Source organism: Trichomycterus rosablanca, chromosome 17 (assembly GCF_030014385.1).
Source record: "Trichomycterus rosablanca isolate fTriRos1 chromosome 17, fTriRos1.hap1, whole genome shotgun sequence".
NCBI classification, from domain to species: Eukaryota; Metazoa; Chordata; class Actinopteri; order Siluriformes; family Trichomycteridae; genus Trichomycterus; species Trichomycterus rosablanca.
The window spans coordinates 19,013,587-19,033,898 of NC_086004.1; the positions used below are offsets into that span (position 1 = coordinate 19,013,587).

The window sequence follows — 20,312 nt, forward strand, 5'->3', positions numbered from 1 at the left end:
AACACTAATTATCTCTTCAGCATGGCACCTGTTAGTGGGTGGGATATATCAGGCAGCAAGTGAACATTTTATCCTGAAAGTTGATGTGTTAGAAGCAGGAAATATGGGCAAGCGTGAAGATTTGAGCGAGATTGACAAGGGCCAAATTTTGATGGCTAGACGACTGGTTCAGAGAAGCTCCAAAACTGCAGCTCTTGTGGGGTGTTCCCGGTCTGCAGTGATCAGTATCCATCAAAAGTGGTCCAAGGAAGGAACAGGCCAAGGCTCATTGATGCACGTGGGGAGCGATAACTGGCCTGTGTGGTCCAATCCAACAGACGAGCTACTGTAGCTCATATTGCTGAAGAGGTTAATGCTGGTTCTGATAGAAAGGTGTCAGAATACGGGGCTGTCTGTCTGTCCTTCCTTTCTTCCTTCCTTCCTCCCTTCCTTCCTCCCTCCTTTCTGTCTGTCTGTCCTTTTGTCCATCTGTTCTTCCTTCTTTCCTTCCTTCCTCCCTCTTACCATTCTGTCCGTCTGTCTTTCCTTCCTTCCTTCCTTCCTTCCTTCCTTCCTTCCTTCCTTCCTTCTTACAAAACATTTGTAGATTTATGATTTATATTTGTAGATTATATTTATGTTCCTCCCTCCCTTCCTTCTGTTTTTCTGTCCTTCCTTCCTTCCTTCCTTCCTTCCTTCCTTCCTTCCTTCCTTCCTTCCTTCCTTCCTTCCTTCACTCTTACAAAACATTTGTAGATTTATGATTTATATTTGTAGATTATATTTATGTTCCTTCCTCCCTTCCTTATGTTTTTCCTTCCTTCCTTCCTTCCTTCCTTCCTTCCTTCCTTCCTTCCTTCACTCTTACAAAACATTTGTAGATTTATGATTTATTATATTTATGTTCCTCCCTCCCTTCCTTCTGTTTTACTGTCCTTCCTTCCTTCCTTCCTTCCTTCCTTCCTTCCTTCCTTCCTTCCTTCCTTCCTTCCTTCCTTCCTTCCACTCTTACATAACATTTGTAGATTTATGATTTATATTTGTAGATTATATTTATGATCCCCCCTCCCTCCCTTCTGTTTGTCTTTCCTTCCTTCCTTCCTTGCTTCCTTCCTTCCTTCCTTCCTTCACTCTTACATAAAATTTTTAGATTTATGGTGTCTCTTCGAACCCCCTTGTGTTTGCGGAGACAAAAAAAAAAGCAAAGCACACACAGTTACTGTGAGAAAAGCTGCAGGAGTAATTGCACACACAATGATTCAGTAATAAAACTGTAGGGAAACTAATAAAAGCAGGCTGGAGCTGATTGGTATTCTCTTTAGTGAGAGCCATGATGGCCTAATTAGCAGAGCTTTTGAATGAGGGAACTCCCGCTTGCTAGATTATTCCAGCATAGGAAATGAGCTACTGGTTAGCACTACAATAGCTGTCACATTCACTTTCATTACACACTGGAGCTTTGCATCGCATTGCTTTAATTATCAGTAATGCCATTGTTTCATTATCAGCGATAAAAAGATACTAACCCAAGCGGCCTATTAGTTGAAATAAGGCGTGCATATGAAATTTTTAAATTATAGCACTTACACTGCTCTTGTTACTTTTATCATTTCTTTTAATTAACATTTAATTAATTATGAATTCTAATTCTTGTTAATTGTGTAACCCATTAATTAAAACAGGGCAGTCTTTGTTAAAACAGGAATTAGGAATGACTAAAAGAGAAGCATTTAAAGAATTAGCAACTCTTTCTGGGGCTTGTGAGAGAGATGTGTGTTAGTGTACAGCTACACACACACACACACACACACAAACTCACAGCGCGGGAAAGGTAAAACAGTGGGTACACAGGCAATCCTATGGTGTGCTACTTTTAGAGCTTGGAATATACTCTTAGCACCAAGGTGCAATTACAATGAAAAGAGCTTTCCATTCTCACAAAACTACTCTTCTCTTCATCCTCACTCTTGGACGCATGGTTTCCACATCCAGTTTTTCTTCAGGTTAAAATGACATTTAGAATTTGGGCTTAATACAGCCCTAAGTCTTCTACCTCTAGCACATCTGAAAAAGAAAATTAATGCTAAGTAGTTTACATTATATTTATATTTAGTATATTTTATATATATTTACATATTTAAGTTTACTTTATCCAGGTAAGGTTTCTACTAATAACTCTGGGTAAGGTTTCCGTGTAATCCCTGGCCAGGACAACAATCCACCACAGGGCCTCAGCCATCCTCCCCCCTTAGACATAGACAATCATGTCTGTAGGTAGGTGCCTAACCAGCTGATGAACCCTGATTTGAACCCTGGATCCCAGTGGTAATGGGCTAATATCACTGTACCTCAAAAAGTCAAAAGGTAACTTGGTTGTGAATAACAGAATTGGTGAGTAGGTGATGGCTTGGCATGTAACGATGCTCTTTTTAGGTTGTGTTCACGTTTCATGCCCGGTGTTTCTAGACTGGCCTTTGGACCCTACTTTGATTAGAATAAAGTGGTAAAACATAATGTAAATGTATAAATACTGTAATATGTCTGAAGCAAAGAAGATATTTTAGCTTTTACATTTACATATTCAGCATTTAGCAGACGCTTTTATTCAAAGTGACTTACAGTACTGTGATAGTATATATTGTCTAAGCAATTGAAGGTTAAGGGCCTTGCTTAAAGGCCCAACCGGGGCCAACCTGGCAGTGGTGGGGCTTCAACCAGTAAACTTTTGATTAGTATTGGTATGTTATTCAGTACCTTAACCGCAGGGCAACAACTGCTTTTATTATGCTTTTATTGACACTCCATCGAAAGATGTATTGCAGCATTGTTGTGGTTGTATTTGGGTTATAATTGAGATTGAAATGTGTTAAGGACCTTGGTTGGGGTGGGGGGTTCGGACCAGTTTTATCCCTTGCATTTGTGTCCAGCAGCCACTCTGGCCAAGGAGGGCCGGGAGCTACAACATGCCTTTTATGACACTTTGGCAAGTGTGCCATTTGTGCCAACAAGCCACTGGCACCCCTGTAGTAACAAGACATGTAAATTATAATTTGTACACCTGTATTGTTAAAAGATCAGAGCAGATGGCTTGGGTCTGTGGTTCATCAGCGGTCAAGCAGTGAACAGAAAATAACGGTTTACTTTATTTTTTCAGTGTACGCTGTTTATGTACTCGCTCGCTCCTTGCTTTTGCATTGCCAGAGATGCAGGGAGCACAAATTGCAGGCAGATCAATTAGCTGTGACCTTAAACCCCTGTGTCCTTGTTTAATTGGCGGTGCCGAGGCAGGCTAATTGTATAAATCAGCTGGTAATGAGATCCCTGCTTGTTGTGAAAAACAGAATAATGCGAAGAAATGAACATCAATGAGCTTTGTGCACTTCCCAGGCTCCCCCTTTTTTCTTTTACATTTCATCTCTCTCTCTCTCTCTCTCTCTCTTGCACCCTTTCATTCCTCTTATTAAATTTTTACTTTATTATTTCACTTACTTTTTAAAAATGCTAGAGACGCAAAGTTAAACTTTTGCTGAGATAACAGCTGTGCACATCTACGTTAAAGAAAGCTCCTGTTTGTTGATATTTGCCCCAGTGGCCTTCTGGCTGATTCTAAATAACGTGCTTGAGCTAAGCCGAGCCGGGCCGCTAAATAAATCATTAGCGTGGCGCGGTGCGAGAGAGGCCGTGCGAGGGATTGAATAAAACAAGCACTTTATATGAAAGGCATTTATTAGCAGAATCAAGCAGTGCAGGGACAGATTAATGAGGTATTAGAGAAGTGGATTCTAAACATTGTCTCAGATCTACTCCCTCAGGGGAACCCAGGGAAGAACTAGAGGCCTTGCAGCAATGAGGCCTGTTTAACTTTAGCTGCTAATGCTCGGAGCCCGCGCCAGATCGTGTGCTTTTCGTCTCGATTTCTGTCTCTGCGTTGTTTGCCAGCACTCAGTTACCCACTCAAATTGTTTTTGGTTTTGTGCATTTTTATTTACTTTCTATGATGTTCTAATCAAATTTCACCCATTTGCCTTTGTCATTTCTTATGGTTTCTTATATCTGATTTATGAGCTTTAAAGATTTAGGATTAAGGATTAAGGACTCTCTTTATTGTGTTATAATGAAATAGAAATAAATGTCTGGTATTAAACGACAGTAAATCTTCTACTTGTTTTTAAGATATTGATTCATATTTAGACTGTGTTAATGGGTCAGATTAACCAGAGTTAATTGTATAGGTCACTCTACAATACAAAGGTAAAAAGAAATGTTAAATATCCTTTAAAAATAGAAGCTAATTGTGTCTTTTTTTTCATTTCAGGTCATTTTCATGCATTCAAACTCAACTTACCAGTGATTTCTGGGAGCTGGGGATAAAGTCGTTCTGTTTATGTAAGTAAAACATGTACTTTTTTATTTTCTCTTTGTTCTTTCTTCTCTCTCACATGGCCTGGTTTTCTGCTGTGTGCACATCTTCTGTCACCTCAAATCCCAAAAGCTGCATGGAAAATAGTAGCTCCTCTCAGACGATTTAAACAAGCAACCGTATGTGTGAGTGAAAATGGAAAAAAGGCTTTTTTTTATAGGATTTTGTCATTCTTCTTTACGTATGAAGTCATCACTCTCGGATGGAAGGACAGAGTTTATCGCAACGTTTCAGCTTTTAATCAGTTTGAAAAACATAGATTTAGATGGAGAAGTCACCCTGCAAATCCCTGTGCATGCTCAAAAGCACACATACACACACACCTCCATCTGTGCATATAGAGGGAATCTATTCTCTATGCTAATGCTAACTATGTTATTGGTAGTTTATGGCTGCCAGTTGCCCTCAATAAGAGCATTCAGAGCAATGAAGAAAGAGCTCCATTTAAAGAAACATGGGCCGGGCCTCCGAAAACAGTCAGTATACAGCCGGCTGCCACAATATGTCTTAAATGGCACTTCTCTTTCCAGCGCAGTAATAAAGATCATATCTGGCAAAGTATTGCTTCTAGGTGATGTTGAGCAAACAAGCTCCCCCCCAAAAGTTAAGTTCATATTAATCTTATTTCAAATGTCAGTTAGATAAGAGCGGCAGGACGGAGTGAAATTAATGTGAGGAAAAAGCGGCGCTGTCGGCCCTGCCTTAATTAGGCCGGTGAAAACGGCATATCCCACCTTAAAGTTCATGGCCATTTACCAACGCTGCTGCTTTATCCCTCTAACTTCAAATCAAATATTGCTTTATATTTTATGTATATAATTTTTTTGAGTAAATATTCATGAAGCAAAAATGAATTATTTGTATGTCACCTGTATATATACACACAAACACACAATGAGGGAAAAAGTCTAAGGATGGCCAGTAAATTTGAATTGTAATCAAAATTTTATACGACATTTTCATTACAAATCATATAAAATTTGAATATTTCATGTTAATAGTATGGCTGTTTCAAGCTGGCATGGAATCCACAGGTTTTAACACTTTCTGATGTTCCATGTTATCCCAGCATGATTTCACAATATTCCTATAAGCATCTTGGGATGTTACTGAATGCTTGGCTTTATCTTTCTTTAAGTGCCCTATAAAAGCTAAGTAAGGTTTAGGTCAGGTGACAGCACTCCCTGGTCAGTCTAGTCATTTCTAATACCCGATTGTGAATCCGCCCACACACACACACACACACGGCCTCTCCGACACATGTCCAATCTGCGGCCACTTGTAATCACTTGCCAGCATTGAGCATTGGGTTCCCACACAGAGCCGTGCCACGTACGGAGAGCCGGGTTAGGCTTCATGTGACCCCCCCCTTCCCAAATTTCAGAGATCGCTTACCTAAAAAAAACAATTTTATATATATATATATATAAAATACACCGATCAGGCATAACATTATGACTAATATTTTGTTGGTCCCCCTTTTGCTGCCCAGCCCTGCAACTATGCTGCACTGTGTATTCTGACACCTTTCTATCAGAACCAGCATTAACTTCTTCAGCAGTTTGAGCTACAGTAACTTGTCTGTTGTATCGGACCACACAGGCCAGCCTTCGCTCACCACGTGCATCAATGAGCCTTGGCCACCAATGACCCTGTCGCCGGTTCACCACTGTTCCTTCCTTGGACCACTTTTGATAGATACTGATTTCTGCAGATCGGGAACACCCCACAAGAGCTGCAGTTTTGGAGATGCTCTGACCCAGTCGTCTAGCCATCACAATTTGGCCCCACTCACTCAAATTCTTTCGCTTGGCCATTTTTCCTGCTTCTAACGCATCAATTTTGAGGATAAAATGTTCACTTGCTGCCTGATATATCCCACCCACTAACAGGTGCCGTGATGAAGAGATAATCAGTGTTTTTCACTTCACCTGTCAGTGGTCATAATGTTATGCCTTGTCGGTGTATATTTGTTTTAAATATATTCTGAATGTGTTTCATTAAAATAGTGTATTTAGTGTTGTCATCCACACCTTTTTCAAAAAATTTTTTACCCAGTCCGGTGTGCATTAAACCTTCAGTTAATGTCTTTCACCAGACACTTGGTTTGCTGGTTTGAGCAAAATGTTACCATAACAAAAGAACCAGGAGTGATTACCACCTTTGTGTGCTGGGATTGTCACTCAGGGTGAATTGAGCCAGCCCACCACTATAGAATTTGCTAGCACTCTGTAGAAGTCTAGTGTTGTGAATAAACTGCACAACAACTGTGGTGTCGGTGTTATTTATTTATCCAGAGATTCAACCTGGTGTGCGTATACATTGTGGTTCTGAATATTGGAATTTTGAAGAGGATATTAGCAGTTACCGCTTGGCAAGCTTAAGTCTTTATGACCGGATTGCTATGCGTGGTTTGTGCTGAGCTGGTCCGAACGTGCAGGATGCTGTTACATGTACTACCATACTCAAGCATGCTGGGAGCAACTAACACCACACAGCAGCTGTGGGCCACGCTGAGTCCCTTTATAGGCCGTGCGAACAGAGATATTAGCCTTGATAAGTTGCAGGGTCAGGTGTCTATTTTTGGGCATGAAGCGCTGATTGTTGGGCTGAATAAAGGTGAAAGAACCTTTGCTTAGAACAGCAAACATCGGCCCTCTGTCCTGGCTTGCGGCCAGCCGCCAGGCAACACTGTGAGCCTTGTACTGTACTTCATGTAGGCTGTGTGTGCATGCGCTTGTGTGAGTCAGTGAGGAAATGTGCGCAGCTGAAGCCAGGTCGTTTTTTTTCACTGAAAACAAGCTTAGCTATCATGTATATCATCTGCAGCTCATAATGACTAGCAAAATCCCAAATAATTAATCTCAAACACACAGTTAGTTGATTGTTCTTGAGCTTACAGTACAGAAACTCTGAGATATACTATATGGGCAAAATTAGTGGACACCCTTGATTATTCAGTTGATTCAGCTAGACCCATTACAAAGAGATGTATAAAATTAATAATATCAAATAAAATATGTGCATCCAAATTTGTGGCAACTAGGTTGATGCCTTTGGTGTGGCGTGCATAGAGCTTTGAATTTAATGCTGTTAAACTCATCTGGGTGAATGAATTATTTTACCCGGGCCTTGCTTATCCAACATAAGTACCTGGCCTTGTAGTGTTTTTTAACTCCGTGGGGACAAATTTCTACAGACACACTTCAAAATCTTGTGGAAAGCCTCTGATCAATGAAGGCAATGGTAATACCAATAGTGTGATTTTTAATGGTATGTCCAACAGGATTATATTAAGGTGTCCACAGACTTCTGGTTATATAGTGTATATAATGTATGTAACGCTAAAATAAGTACATAAATGCACCTCAAGATTCAGCACAAGAGAAAGTCCCTAAATTCTCATCTGCTTTTCAGCTAACTGAAAGCTATTAGTTCACAATGCTAACTTCTGAGTGAGGTAGCGCTATTCAAAAGTGTCAGTACGCATTAGTAAGCACCATCCAGCAAAAGACCCTGGTGGTCCAGACTCTACACCAGTCTTGTCTCCTTCGTTTTAGATTGTTCATAAGCACCCGCCAGATCTTCCCCACGTGCTCCCATCAACGAGGCCTTGTGCGCTCATTAATCTAAATTCCTTTGCAACTTTAATCTGCATGTTTAATTAATCACGAACAAGGTGGTAAGTAATCTGGGCGAACGCGCGGCTTGTTTGCGCCTGCCGTTTAATCACTCCTGCGTCAACTCATCTGGAAACACCTGAGGATGCAGGCGCTTGAATAGGCAGAATACACTCTTTGTCAGCGCACGCCATTCATCTAATGAATCTAGCGAGGCTTTCCGTCATTTCGCATTTAACCTGTCTCGGCGCTGATGTCTCTGTGGAGGCAGGGTCTCCAGGAATGATTTTCTGCAAGAAGAGGGGAAAAAAATTAAATAAACAGCTGAACAGGAGCGCTAATGAAAATGAATAACCTTTGGGTGTTTTTTTTCTCGTCTATTATCTGGGCTATGCCAGCTGCAGTTCTCTACCGACCCTCACCTTCATTGTTGTCAGAGACTGTGTTTAATAAGGGTCAGAAGTTTAATCTCATCGCTGAATTTTTTTTGCTTTACGCAGCTGGCCCAAAGGAATGTAAAAATCAATAGCTGCAAATTAAGGATCAAATTTAATTGTTGGAAATTGAATAATTCCAAAGAAAGAGGCTTCTAAGCCCTCAGAGCGACGGATTCTTACTGAAGAGTTTTTTATTGGTTTTTCTTGTTACCTCTCATAAAACTTGGACTCACATGCCAGTCTGGTCTGTTCTGCAACTTTAGGATTGCTATGTCCATCTCAGTGAGTGGACATTCTGCTAATATGTCCTGGCCATTGTTCCAGATATTACTTTAATATATTTCTGTGCATTGGCGTGTGCTTCCAGTATTTTCCTCCAGACTACAGTTTGATTTTGGACAGCATGTGTGATTTTAGTGGCCCTAAATTATCATTACGTTCCACATCATATGAAATGATTCAATAATATTTGGTCAGATTTGATATGACACACTGTATGAAATCATGTACACCTATTGTCAGATATGTTCAGATCCTTCAATGCACCGCCACATCATTCAATCAATCACAATCCTATTGGCACAATGAAGGCAATATTCTGCCTAAATAAAACCATTTAAAAGGTGAAGAAGAAACTTTCAGAGCCTTTCAACATGTAATTTCCATTCTTTAGAGAGAACATGAGGTAAGAAGGATATTTCCCCATCAATTAGCATTTATGCTAGCTGATTTGTCATTAGAAAAAGGCTCAGGCTAACCTGTGTATAGGCCTACTGGTATGAATTAATGGGAGTAATTAAGTTGGTATTTTAAAAGAGTTTTGTGCCCTCTGCTGTCCTCTAATTGGCTGATTTTGGACGAGCCTCGTTGCATTGTCCACTTTTTTGTCTGCTGTCTTTGGTCGCAGCTGCACTAAATCACAAAATCAGAGATGATATGGCAGCGTTTTTCCCGTTTTGTTGCTGACCAGACCCCACTTGGTAAAACCATGGAGGTATTAAAACACCAGAGAGAGTTATTGGTGGTTTATTGTAGTCAGGTTTGTCATGTAGCTGAGAAAGTAACACATTTTTCCCATACTGCAGTGTAAGTGAATGGGTGAGGGTTTGATGACCTGTAGTAGACCTAGCCGTCTTCCTTTTTCTTAAAGTGCAAAGGGTACAATAAAAGAAACTTCAAAAATGTTTCACCTATTGCATCTTACATCTACCCAGCTTGAGCTGGACTGATAATACATGTCATTAACGCACAACTAAAAGTCCTATAAAATGAATACAGTTTTTAAACCATGAACCTTTCTCTGGCAATACCATAAATCCTCCTGAAACCTCAGGGTGTAAAATTTCTGTTATGTTAAGAGTTAAATGAGTCACAAATAATTTAAAGTTTGTGGGGCTTAAAGGGAGCGCTCGGCTCTAATGGTACCCATTCCCAAATAATTCTGTATTTCTCTCAATCTTTCTTTTTTGTGCCTTTTAAATAGTATTATGCTAACAAGCTTTACGGGGAAAAAACAATAACAACAGGGACTCTTTTTTACCCTCCCCCACAAAGCCTTGCATTATGGCCTTGTAAGCTTTTTCGAGGGGTGTGATGTGTGATGAAGGTGGCATTGCACAACACTTCTGTATCATTGTTCTAATCATTGTATCCATCATTGTCTAAATGCTTGTGCTGCCCTTACGTGATACGTCATGATTGCCTTATTCCAACCTTGAAAACGTGTCTTGCTTATTGTTTCGGTTTCGTTTTATTTCATGCATCCACATACAGTATATATTCATTCAGAGACAAAATCACGAACAAGACATTTGAGCGGTGCGCCGTTTACAAAGACGTTCGCTGAGACGATTCGTCAAGCCTTGACTAACAAAGACATTCAATACTGATTGTCTTGTTTTATTAGCATCTTCAGTAATTAAAGTTTTATTTAAACCATATTTATCATATACAGCTACACGCCCTGTTGGTTTTAAAGCTGGAACACATGGGCATTGGCTTAATGCTGGCACATCACTGGAAGTGGCTGCTACTGTACTTTCTAATTGATGTATGATTTGGTAGATTTGGTACGAGCTAGTTGGGTGAATCTTAAATCTAACTATTTTAAAAATGTAGGATGCAAGGCTACAAGTTGCACTTTATGACCAAAAGTATGTAGACACCTAATCAGCTTGTTGGACATTGGATTTTCTCTTTTCTTCTGCTTTGTAGCTGTCACAGCTTTCACTCTTGTTGGGAGGCTTTTTTGGATTTTTTTTCATTCGAGGTGATTGTGGTAAGGGACACGTCATGTGGACAGTCATGCTGGAACAGAAAAGAACCTTCTATTTGGTTACAGTTGCTAACCAAACTCAATATACTCAAAGTAGGTGTCAAAGCCTTTTTAAAAACTACACGATGCCACAATTACACCTATTGTAATTTTGGATGCTCCAAATGAATCAACTCTCTTTTAATTGGATGCTGGATAATACTGTAACATTTGCTTTTTTAACTGCTACTACAGATTAAACCTGAGCGTGTGATTCACCAAATCTGTGAAATCCAAGCAAGCAAAGCGACTCTATTTCGGATCACAGGCTTAGAATTTAGTGAACCCGTGTTAATGCGTCTATTAGAGATGCAAGGCGCTCAGCTGGTCGGGTTAGGATGAAGTTGTGCAGCGCATAACCCACTAAGTGGCTGCATCTCCGGGCTAATATCGAGGAGCCCCCTAATCCGAGCCCCATTAGCGAGCGCTGTCATTCAGACACATGGTGTCGGGCTGATTTAAATAAAGCGAAATGAAGATAGTTGTTTCTGCTCCCCTGGCTTCACTCATTGCCATAAACATATGCTCTGTGCCCTGCTTCTTTCCATCTTATTTACGACTTTAATTTGTTGTTTGGGGCTGCGAGGGAAATCAAATTTAACGCAATTCTCCCAGGGACCCTGTCATATAATAACATGGTAATTTCGGTGTATCCTTTTGAAAAATGAGGAAATTAATTCTTCCTGACATGTTCTAATTATTTCGGTGTGAACGGGTGAATCCAGTCTCCCTGTCTCCCCCTTTTTCTCCCATCCTTGCCTAAGTGTCTGCAGAAGGTGCGCTGCAATGGCGTGCGCCTGGGCGCCTAGGTGCTAATGCTGACCAGCAGTGCGATTAATTTGAGACACGAGCAGACACCTTTCAACACACTTTCTTAATGTCGCACAAATTAATTCACTACTCATGAGACTTTAGGGCCAGGAGGCGGAGGTGAGATGGGAAAAAGGGACGAAACACGTGTTATTCGAGGTGTAGGTACTTTTGGGGTATGTGCATGCGACAGCATCTCTATAGAGGGGGATGTTACTGGCATCATGGATGCTCCTTATCGTTATCCTTACGTCTCTCCTATGTGACAGTGTGTTAGGTGTGGGGTGGGGGGGAGGGTTTACAAATGCAATTGGAATATGTTCTCTCCCCGTACAATCCCAGCACTGTCAAAACCTTTTCACACCACCCAGTGCTCAGTGCAGACGAGATGAAATGCTAATTTAATTAGACCAGTCACTTTTAAATACACCGTTTTAGGTGCGATAAAGGAATCAGATTTTCCTCTTGTCTCAGAGCTGACTGCTTGTGCTTTTTAATAAATAAACGTTCCTTGTTCTGAACATAGGCACACATGTTCGTACTAGACACTTAAAGGAATTGTACAGCAAATTTAAATTTAAAGCAAAGTTCTTTAGCTTCGTCTCAAGGTAATGCTTCATGTGATACAGCAAATTTAACTCAGGAAGAGTCTTACCTGTATATTATACATTGTTTATATTAGGTTCTTGTTATTAAACATAATCAAAAATTATTTATGTGTCTGCCTAGCAGGACTGATTATCCTCCGGCATTTTGCCATCATCTCTCCATGAGACTTCCTTCATCGGAATCATTGATTAATTAATTGTCTGAAAAAAAAACACCCACAGCTTTGCCTCTGTGACACACAGTTGGACTAAAGTTATTTCACTGGGTCATGGTTTTATATTTCACCTAATGGTATTAAGTCTAAATTAAAAGCTTAGGGACAGAAGGTTCTGTAATATACAACTGTATGTACTGTATGTGTGTGGGTGTGCGTGCATAAAAGATTGAAATTTGCCTGTGAACTGCCACTTTATGCTAATTAGCAGTAATAATCAGTTGTAAGCTGTCCTGTTATTACTGTATTGTTAACAGATTATACTTAGGGAGGTCCCGGGGCCACCACTTTCATTTTCAGTATTATACTGACATACTGAAATTCTGTTTACTGACAAACTTTACAGTAACGGCTTGACTATTATAAGGAGCCCAAACTTTAGGGTGTGCAAAGAAGTAATAATTAGCCTCCTTTTCACTCCTAATACTGAATAAATAAAGAATAAATACCTTTAATGCAACAGGATAAAATAAAGTACTTGGTGCTAATTACTTCCATTATTTCAAGCAGTAAAGAAAGTCTTAACAGTTATACATGTTAGCCAAAATGTGCACTGTAGCGTATATAAAGTTTTGGCTTGGGTGTAGACACACAGAAGCTTAGCAGGATTATCTGAAGATTAGCATCAATCAAAAGAATTAAAACTGTTTGCAATGTAAACTCAAGTGTCAAGTTAATGGGCCCTATTAACTGTATTTTATTCATGGTGCATGTTTTATTGCATCACCTGCAATGAAAAAAGGAAATTATTATGCATATTTTACATATCTAACATTGTCAAAATATATAACTAGGGTTCAGATAAGTTAAGTAATAAGTACATTAAAATATCTGGTAGCTACAGAAATTCAGGCCCAGTGTTGGCACACTTTGGACATTGACTTAGTTAACACTACATTGGCTTTAGTAAAAACACACATATGCCTTTGTGCGTTTTGTGAGTGGTTTTTTATTTTTACTAATACCTGGTCTGGTCTGGTATGGTATTTTAAACATCCAGATGTAAGAGGGTGGTTGTTAAATCTTTCTGTTTTTCATTCTAATTACAAACGGTGTATATGGGGCTGAAAGTCAACAAACGGGAATTTTTATGTGGGGACCACAAAGGTGTAATTGATTTTCTGTAGGTGTAGAGGGGTGAAGTTCAGACCTCATGCACACGGAGAAGAAAAGGACTTTACAGTGTTTGGGGTGTCCTTACTGCGCTGTTTATTTAAGAAGGGGTTGCCCAGAAATGAATGGATTATTAATAATGTATACCGTTTAGTTTAGATAATAGGGTATTTATAGTAACTTAATTCTATACTATAAAGAAAAATACATTTTTTCTGATTATTAACTAAGTATTAATACAGATTAATTCAGTATTCTGATCTTTTAATCACTATGATAAAGCATTTGTCTTTTCTAGCATGACAGTGCCCCCATCCACAGGGCATGAATGGGTCACTGTATAGTTTAAGGAGTTTAAACACATATGCTTAAACAACCCACCAGATTTCAACCTATTTAAAAACTAAACATTTGAAATTTTGGAACAATCTGTTACACAACACTCTCCACCACCATCATCAAAACATCAGGCTTTTAGAAGAACAGTGTTTTATTGCTCCAGAACAGCTCCACATTTAATCATTTGTGTCACATTTGGCTGTTTTTTAATAACATCATTGCAATCGGAAGAATATGCTAGAAGAATGATCTGTTACATTATTGTGTTTTTAACATGCAGGTAGAAAGGATTTTCTTACTTAACTTTTCAGAATTTAAATAGCACCTGCTAAAAGGCTCATGATTTAATAAAGGGGGTTTTCAGTGTGGGGATTATAGTGATTTTACAACATCATTGGTCCAATATTTTATTATTGTTATTTATTTTTTATTATTTTTAGAATTTCTAATTCTAAAAAGAATATATTATTTTTTATTTTAATAATTAATTTAATTAATGTAAATAATTTAATTATGAATTTAAGTCATTTAATTATTTTATATATTAAGTTTAATTCATTCATTTAATAAATTAATTAATTTAAATAATTTTATAAATATTCATATTGTTTAAAGCTGTCATTATAATGATTTTCTAATATAAAAACAGCCAAATGTGACTAATCCCTACAGTCATGTTGACACCTTTAGTACACATTAGTCTCTGCTCAGTTTCTGTAATGTGTACATAAATGTCGTTCTTTTTTAATAAGTATGCTTTTTTTAATACAATATTAGAGGTAATACTATCATCTGACCTGATGGTAACATCACAGTAACTAAGGTGATCCTGTATGGTTCTTTGGCTATGTGAATAGTCCCATTTTGATGCCATTAGAACTATTTTTACAGAATAAAGCAGCAGCTAATTTTATGCCAGTGTTGACACAGATGCCCAAGTCAGTGACTGTTAGATTATCCTTTAAATCACAACAAATGCAACTTGTTTCAGAAAATAGTCAGTAACGGTTCAAATAGCTTCTATAATGCCGATGTATACCATCTAGACTCTTCAATAAGAAACCAGTCATCATCTCTATGGAAGAACTGATGCACCAAATTTGAATTCCAGCCATCCAAACCTCATTTCTCCCCTGTCATATATTAAAAGCAGGGCAACAGTGCCAAGTGGTTTTATCCAAGACCACTCTGCATAAAACACTGGTGGCCTTAAACATCTACTGAGCGTTGACTGACAGACACCTCACCATGGAAGCTGCAAGCAAAGAGTCATAAAATGAGCCCCAGCTTCTAATGAGAAAATCTCTGGCAACTTTCCCTCAGCAGTGGAGCCCACACACCCAGTCTCCTGCCCTGCATTACTTCAACAAGTAGATTTGACCAAAAGTTTGAAAATGTGCACTGCGTTAAAGTAAATATGTTGGGGGGGGGGGGGGCATCCAGAAGCTGTGTTAATAGCGAGGGCTTGTTGTCCATATGGTATTACTTTAATGGACCACATTCGCTGCAGATGGCGGGAGCCTCTGCGTTTGGACACGGCTCTTGGCAAAGGCATCGCTGGAGATGAGACAAAAAAAGCGAGAGGGAGGCAGCGTGGAGCTCGTCTTTTAGCGCTGATGTTGATCCTTCTCTCTTTCCTCATTCAGCGAATCATTGCCCTTGAAAGCAGGCCTGTTCTAAATTTAAGACTTGTTGCTATACCCACTCTCTCATTTTTTGTACATGTTGGGAGAAGAGCAAATACAATATGGCTCAGTCACATTTTCCTCAGCTCCGTGTCCAAAACCGCACCTAACTCCCCGTGCACTGCGCACTCAGTTGTCTCCATTACCACAATAGGGCTTTCGGCAGCAGGCAGAAAGCTGAGGGAACACAGCAGCCAGAGGGTGAGAGAGGGGGTTAGAAAGTAAGAGAAGTAAGTAGCAGTCCTGGGGTCTATTATATTGCAAGAATCATACATAAACTGGATAATGCGCAACAGTAAATTACATGCTTCTCGGTGGGGATGAAATTGTGTATATTTATTCTATCAATAATAGCGCAAGACATTATGGCACATAACTGTTTCCAATTGGCCAATCACAACTCTTACAATGTTATCGTACAAGCTTCTGTACAATCAGCCTGTAAATACAGACGTACATAATTTTCAATAATCAAGACATTACTCTTAGATTCCTGCAAATTATTCAGACTGCACTCAGCCTAATCTGTGTTTTGTGCGTCTGTGGCGTACTGTCTGTATGATCACTTTCCTAGAATGTAAATTTAATGAAATTGAACGATAAATGCTGCAACTATAATGGACAAATTCAAAAGTATTACACTCAAGCAATTCAACTCTTAAGACAAGACATACAGTACAGAACTGTTCTGTACTCTGTTCTTTTGGTTTACTTGTGCTTTTAAGGCTTTGTGGAATCTATGTAACAGTAACCTTACCTTCTTTGCTCTTAACAAGTAGTTCCATTTTTTTTAAGAAAAAATTATTATATATCTGTAAAACCTAATTAAAAGATGCTAAATTGATCAATCGACTGTAGAATTAATGCCAGCATCAATATTTACTAACTGACCCAATAACTGATCTTACCCTTTCATTGTAGGTGAGTTGTGAGTAAATGGATAAAGTAATTTCCTTTAATATTTGCATCTATTGACTTAGATGTAATTAATAAAATAATTTTTCCCAACGCTTTTCCAGGTTAGGGTTTGCGTCGGGTCTGGTATCACACTCAGGACAGGTTGCTGATTCATTGCAGGGCAGGATGGCATCTTACATTCACTTAATCACTCACACTTATCGTCAATTAAAAGTGTCTTTTGCATGTTTTTGGGAGGTGAGAGAAAACCAGAGCACCCCGAGGGAACCTACCTGGTATGAACTTGGGCCTTTAAGACATACTCTAGATTTCTCAGCTGCATTACTGTGCCTCTCGATAATGAATAAAGATTAGGATTATTTATTAAGACTAGTGTTTCTCAATTTAGAACTTTAAAATTTAAAAAGTTTAAATTTTATATTCATATAATTAAGAATTATAGCAATATATATAACGCATAGCAAATGGGCAGAAAATATTTGGCTCCCATTGAGTAGATCGTTTAAAATATAATAATAATACATAATAATTATAATTTATAATAATAATTTCTGCTGGCTGATTGATGGTGCCTGCACAGAGATGAGAAAAGAGTGCTCTCAGGGTGTGTCTCTCCATATACAATGCTGAGCTGCACTGCACTCGTCAAAGTGCAGGTGATAAAATGCATACAGCATGCTGCCCACGTGTTGGAGGGGGCATGGGTTAGCTTTGTTCTCCTCAATCAGAGCAGGGATCGGCATTGGTGGAGAGGAAGCATGACGCAAGGGAGAAAATGCATAATATATATATATATATATATATATATATATATATATATATATATATATATATATATATATATATATATATATATATATATATTTATATTTATATATATATATATATATATATATATATATATATATATATATTTATATTTATATATATATAATTAATAAAAACAGTTTATGGATAATGTCTAGTGTATCTAGCTAAAATCTTGATTATGAAAACCTTAATAAATAAGTGTAAATTTATTTCTGATGTTTTGAGACAGGTGTACTGTATAGGTTCAGTCCACTTAGAGAATTAAAGTAAGTTTTTGTTTTGTTTTTATTAGGATTTTAACGTCATGTTTTACACTTTGGTTACATTCATGACAGGAACGGTAGTTACTCATTACACAAGGTTCATCAGTTCACAAGGTCATATTGAACACAGTCTTGGACAATTTAGTGTCTCCAATTCACCTCACTTGCATGTCTTTGGACTGTGGGAGTAAACCGGAGCACACGGAGGAAACCCACACGGACACGGGGAGAACATGCAAACTCTACACAGAAAGGACTCGGACCACCCCACTTGGGGATCGAAACCCAGGACCTTCTTGCTGTGAGGCGACAGTGCTACCCACTTAGCCACAGTGCCGCCCAATTAAGGTGAAGAAGAAGACATTTCTATACTAATAGAAGTGGTGTCTTTTAGGATGACAGCCATAATACTTTCAACCAAAAATGGCTGGTTATAAATTATCAGCATTATTGCTCCACTAACATAACCCACTGAGCTCCTAGTTTCAAAGACTGAATCAAATAGAATCTGTGGTCAGGACCACTTGTGTTGGCTTTACAGCTTACTAAGATGTTTTGGTAGTTTCATTTTTGTCAACCAAAATGACAAAACTGTGATTTCTATCAAGGTTGCTAACTTCCTTTTGAGAAAAAGATGGCTGTCATGAGCTTGTGTGTGTGTTTTCGTTGTCACGGACTGCCCACCAACAAAAAAAGAGTGGGAGAGCAAGTGTGTGAGATGTGTGTTTTTTTAACACTCCCTGTGAGTGACAAGGAGACACGCATGATCGGCTCTGTAGCGTTTTGACTGTTATTTTCTCGCGTTGTCACCGCTCTGGCAGCACCGGGTTTGAGACACTCAGAAAAGTCTGTGTCCCCACACCCTATTCCACCCCGGCCCATTCTTTACCTCCTCCTCCTCCTCTTCTGTCTCAGACACCTGACGGTGAGAAAAGTCTCCAGTGGGCCTTGTGGATTTGTCAGCCTGCAAAGTGCCCGAAAGACTGTATCCTTCTCTCACTCTTTCCATTCTCTCATAGGACTTTGTCTCTCACTCACAGCCACAGAGAACGAAAAAAAAGAGAGAAAAAGGAAAGGGAGGGGAGAGAAATGGGGCAATTTACGCCCATCTTATTGCAAGTCAAAGCATTTAGGAACAATCTTTTTGCTCTGATGTTACTTATTTATGAAGAAGATGGTGAGGGAGTGGGGTGTAACAACATGAGAGAAATTGCTAATTAGTTTCAGTACTTGATAAATTTGGTTTCTGCAGTCGTGCATTTAAAGACAAAGTTTTTTTTCTCTATCTTGGGCTCCAGCAGCAGTTTTAAGTAGACTAAATAATAAAATCAGCACTTTACATACATTTAGAAGGGGCATGTTTGTCATCAGGGTATTAAGATTTCAATGATTAGCATCTTTCTGGCATGCCAGCCTGGCATGTAAACCTGTGGTGTGATGTAAAGCACGCTTGAATTCAGGTAGTCAAACCAGTGTTCCATCACCTCGCAGTTGAAGAAAGAATGCCAAATTTTCTCTCAGCACAGAGTGACAGTTTGGGCACCTTGTAATAGGTGCAGTCAGGCAAGCCCTAGTACTATGGGTGCAGGAAAATCACCAGCTCTACTCATAATCATTTATAAGGAACTGGGACAATTTAAATGACAATATAGTACATTCTACCAGAGATGTTCACAAGTCACAAAATACGAGTCCGAGTCCAAGTCAAGTCACGAGTCAATATATTATACACAAAACATATACTGGAAATGCAGCGTAGAAATAAACAAATAATAATAATAAAAATAATGTAAGTTCAGATAAACAACAACAACAGATTAGCGACTGTATTTTGCTGTTTTACTTAGTGCCTTTACTTTCCTAGTCATTGTGCAAATGAATGTAATTTCCGTAACAAGAAGGTAAAAAGCTTAAACTGATACGATAAATCACGGCACAGCGGCCAAAATCCAAAACACAGCAAAAAAAATCATAACCACGGCTTACTTTAGCTTATGTTCTTCCAGATGCTATTAAATTTATAACCGTGTGTTGTCCCATTAGGAATATAATATGTTATTTTGTGAATGTGCTTATAATTAAAGAACTCCAAACTTTTCCCGGGTTATGAAGTAAAACACTAACTCGTTAGTAAGCCAATCAAGCGTTTTATTAACACATCACCTGTGTGACGCAAACTAAATATATGCAAATAACAGTACTTCTTACTAAAAATTTAAATCAGAAGGTCTGATTGGTTCAGTCTTTCAACCATTAGCGTCAATTCTGTAGGAGCGTTCCATTCACCCCAGTTGTTCCTGTGAAGTGCACCAGGTAGGGTATTCCACAATTTTAAATGAGATTCCAATCCGAAGGTAACAAAAATGCATCTCTGCATTTCACACCATTAGATTAATCATAGTGTGTATATATATATATATATATATATATATATATATATGTATATATATATATATATATATATATATATATATATATATAAAATAAACCATTAAAACATAATTAAGTCACAGAATTTTAAAGAAAGTACTGTGCTACTTAATATTAAAAATTACCAGCAACAATTACTTTGAAAGTATGGGTTGGTAAAGTGTAGCACTGTAAGGAAAGCTCAAAAAGATATTCCTCTGGCGTTTAGATGGTACAACTGTAAATTATGCTACCCCACAACTGCTGGGATCCAGGATTCAAATCCCCAGAGGTGCTATCAGCCAGGAGTTATCAATATACAGACATGATTGGGTATCTCTGGAGGGGAGGATGGCTGAGACCTCAAGATGG

General features: G+C 38.7%; 1 protein-coding gene across 2 annotated transcripts in view; it reads left to right on the forward strand.

Moving 5' to 3' along the window:
* sox6 (SRY-box transcription factor 6) overlaps positions 1-20,312 on the forward strand; it is a 214,312-nt gene that overhangs the window by 23,642 nt on the left and 170,358 nt on the right. For both annotated transcript variants that reach the window (XM_063013527.1, XM_063013528.1), the window contains exon 3: positions 4,295-4,365. The gene's annotated coding sequence lies outside the window, so the exon portion shown is untranslated. The remainder of the gene's footprint in view (positions 1-4,294; positions 4,366-20,312) is intronic.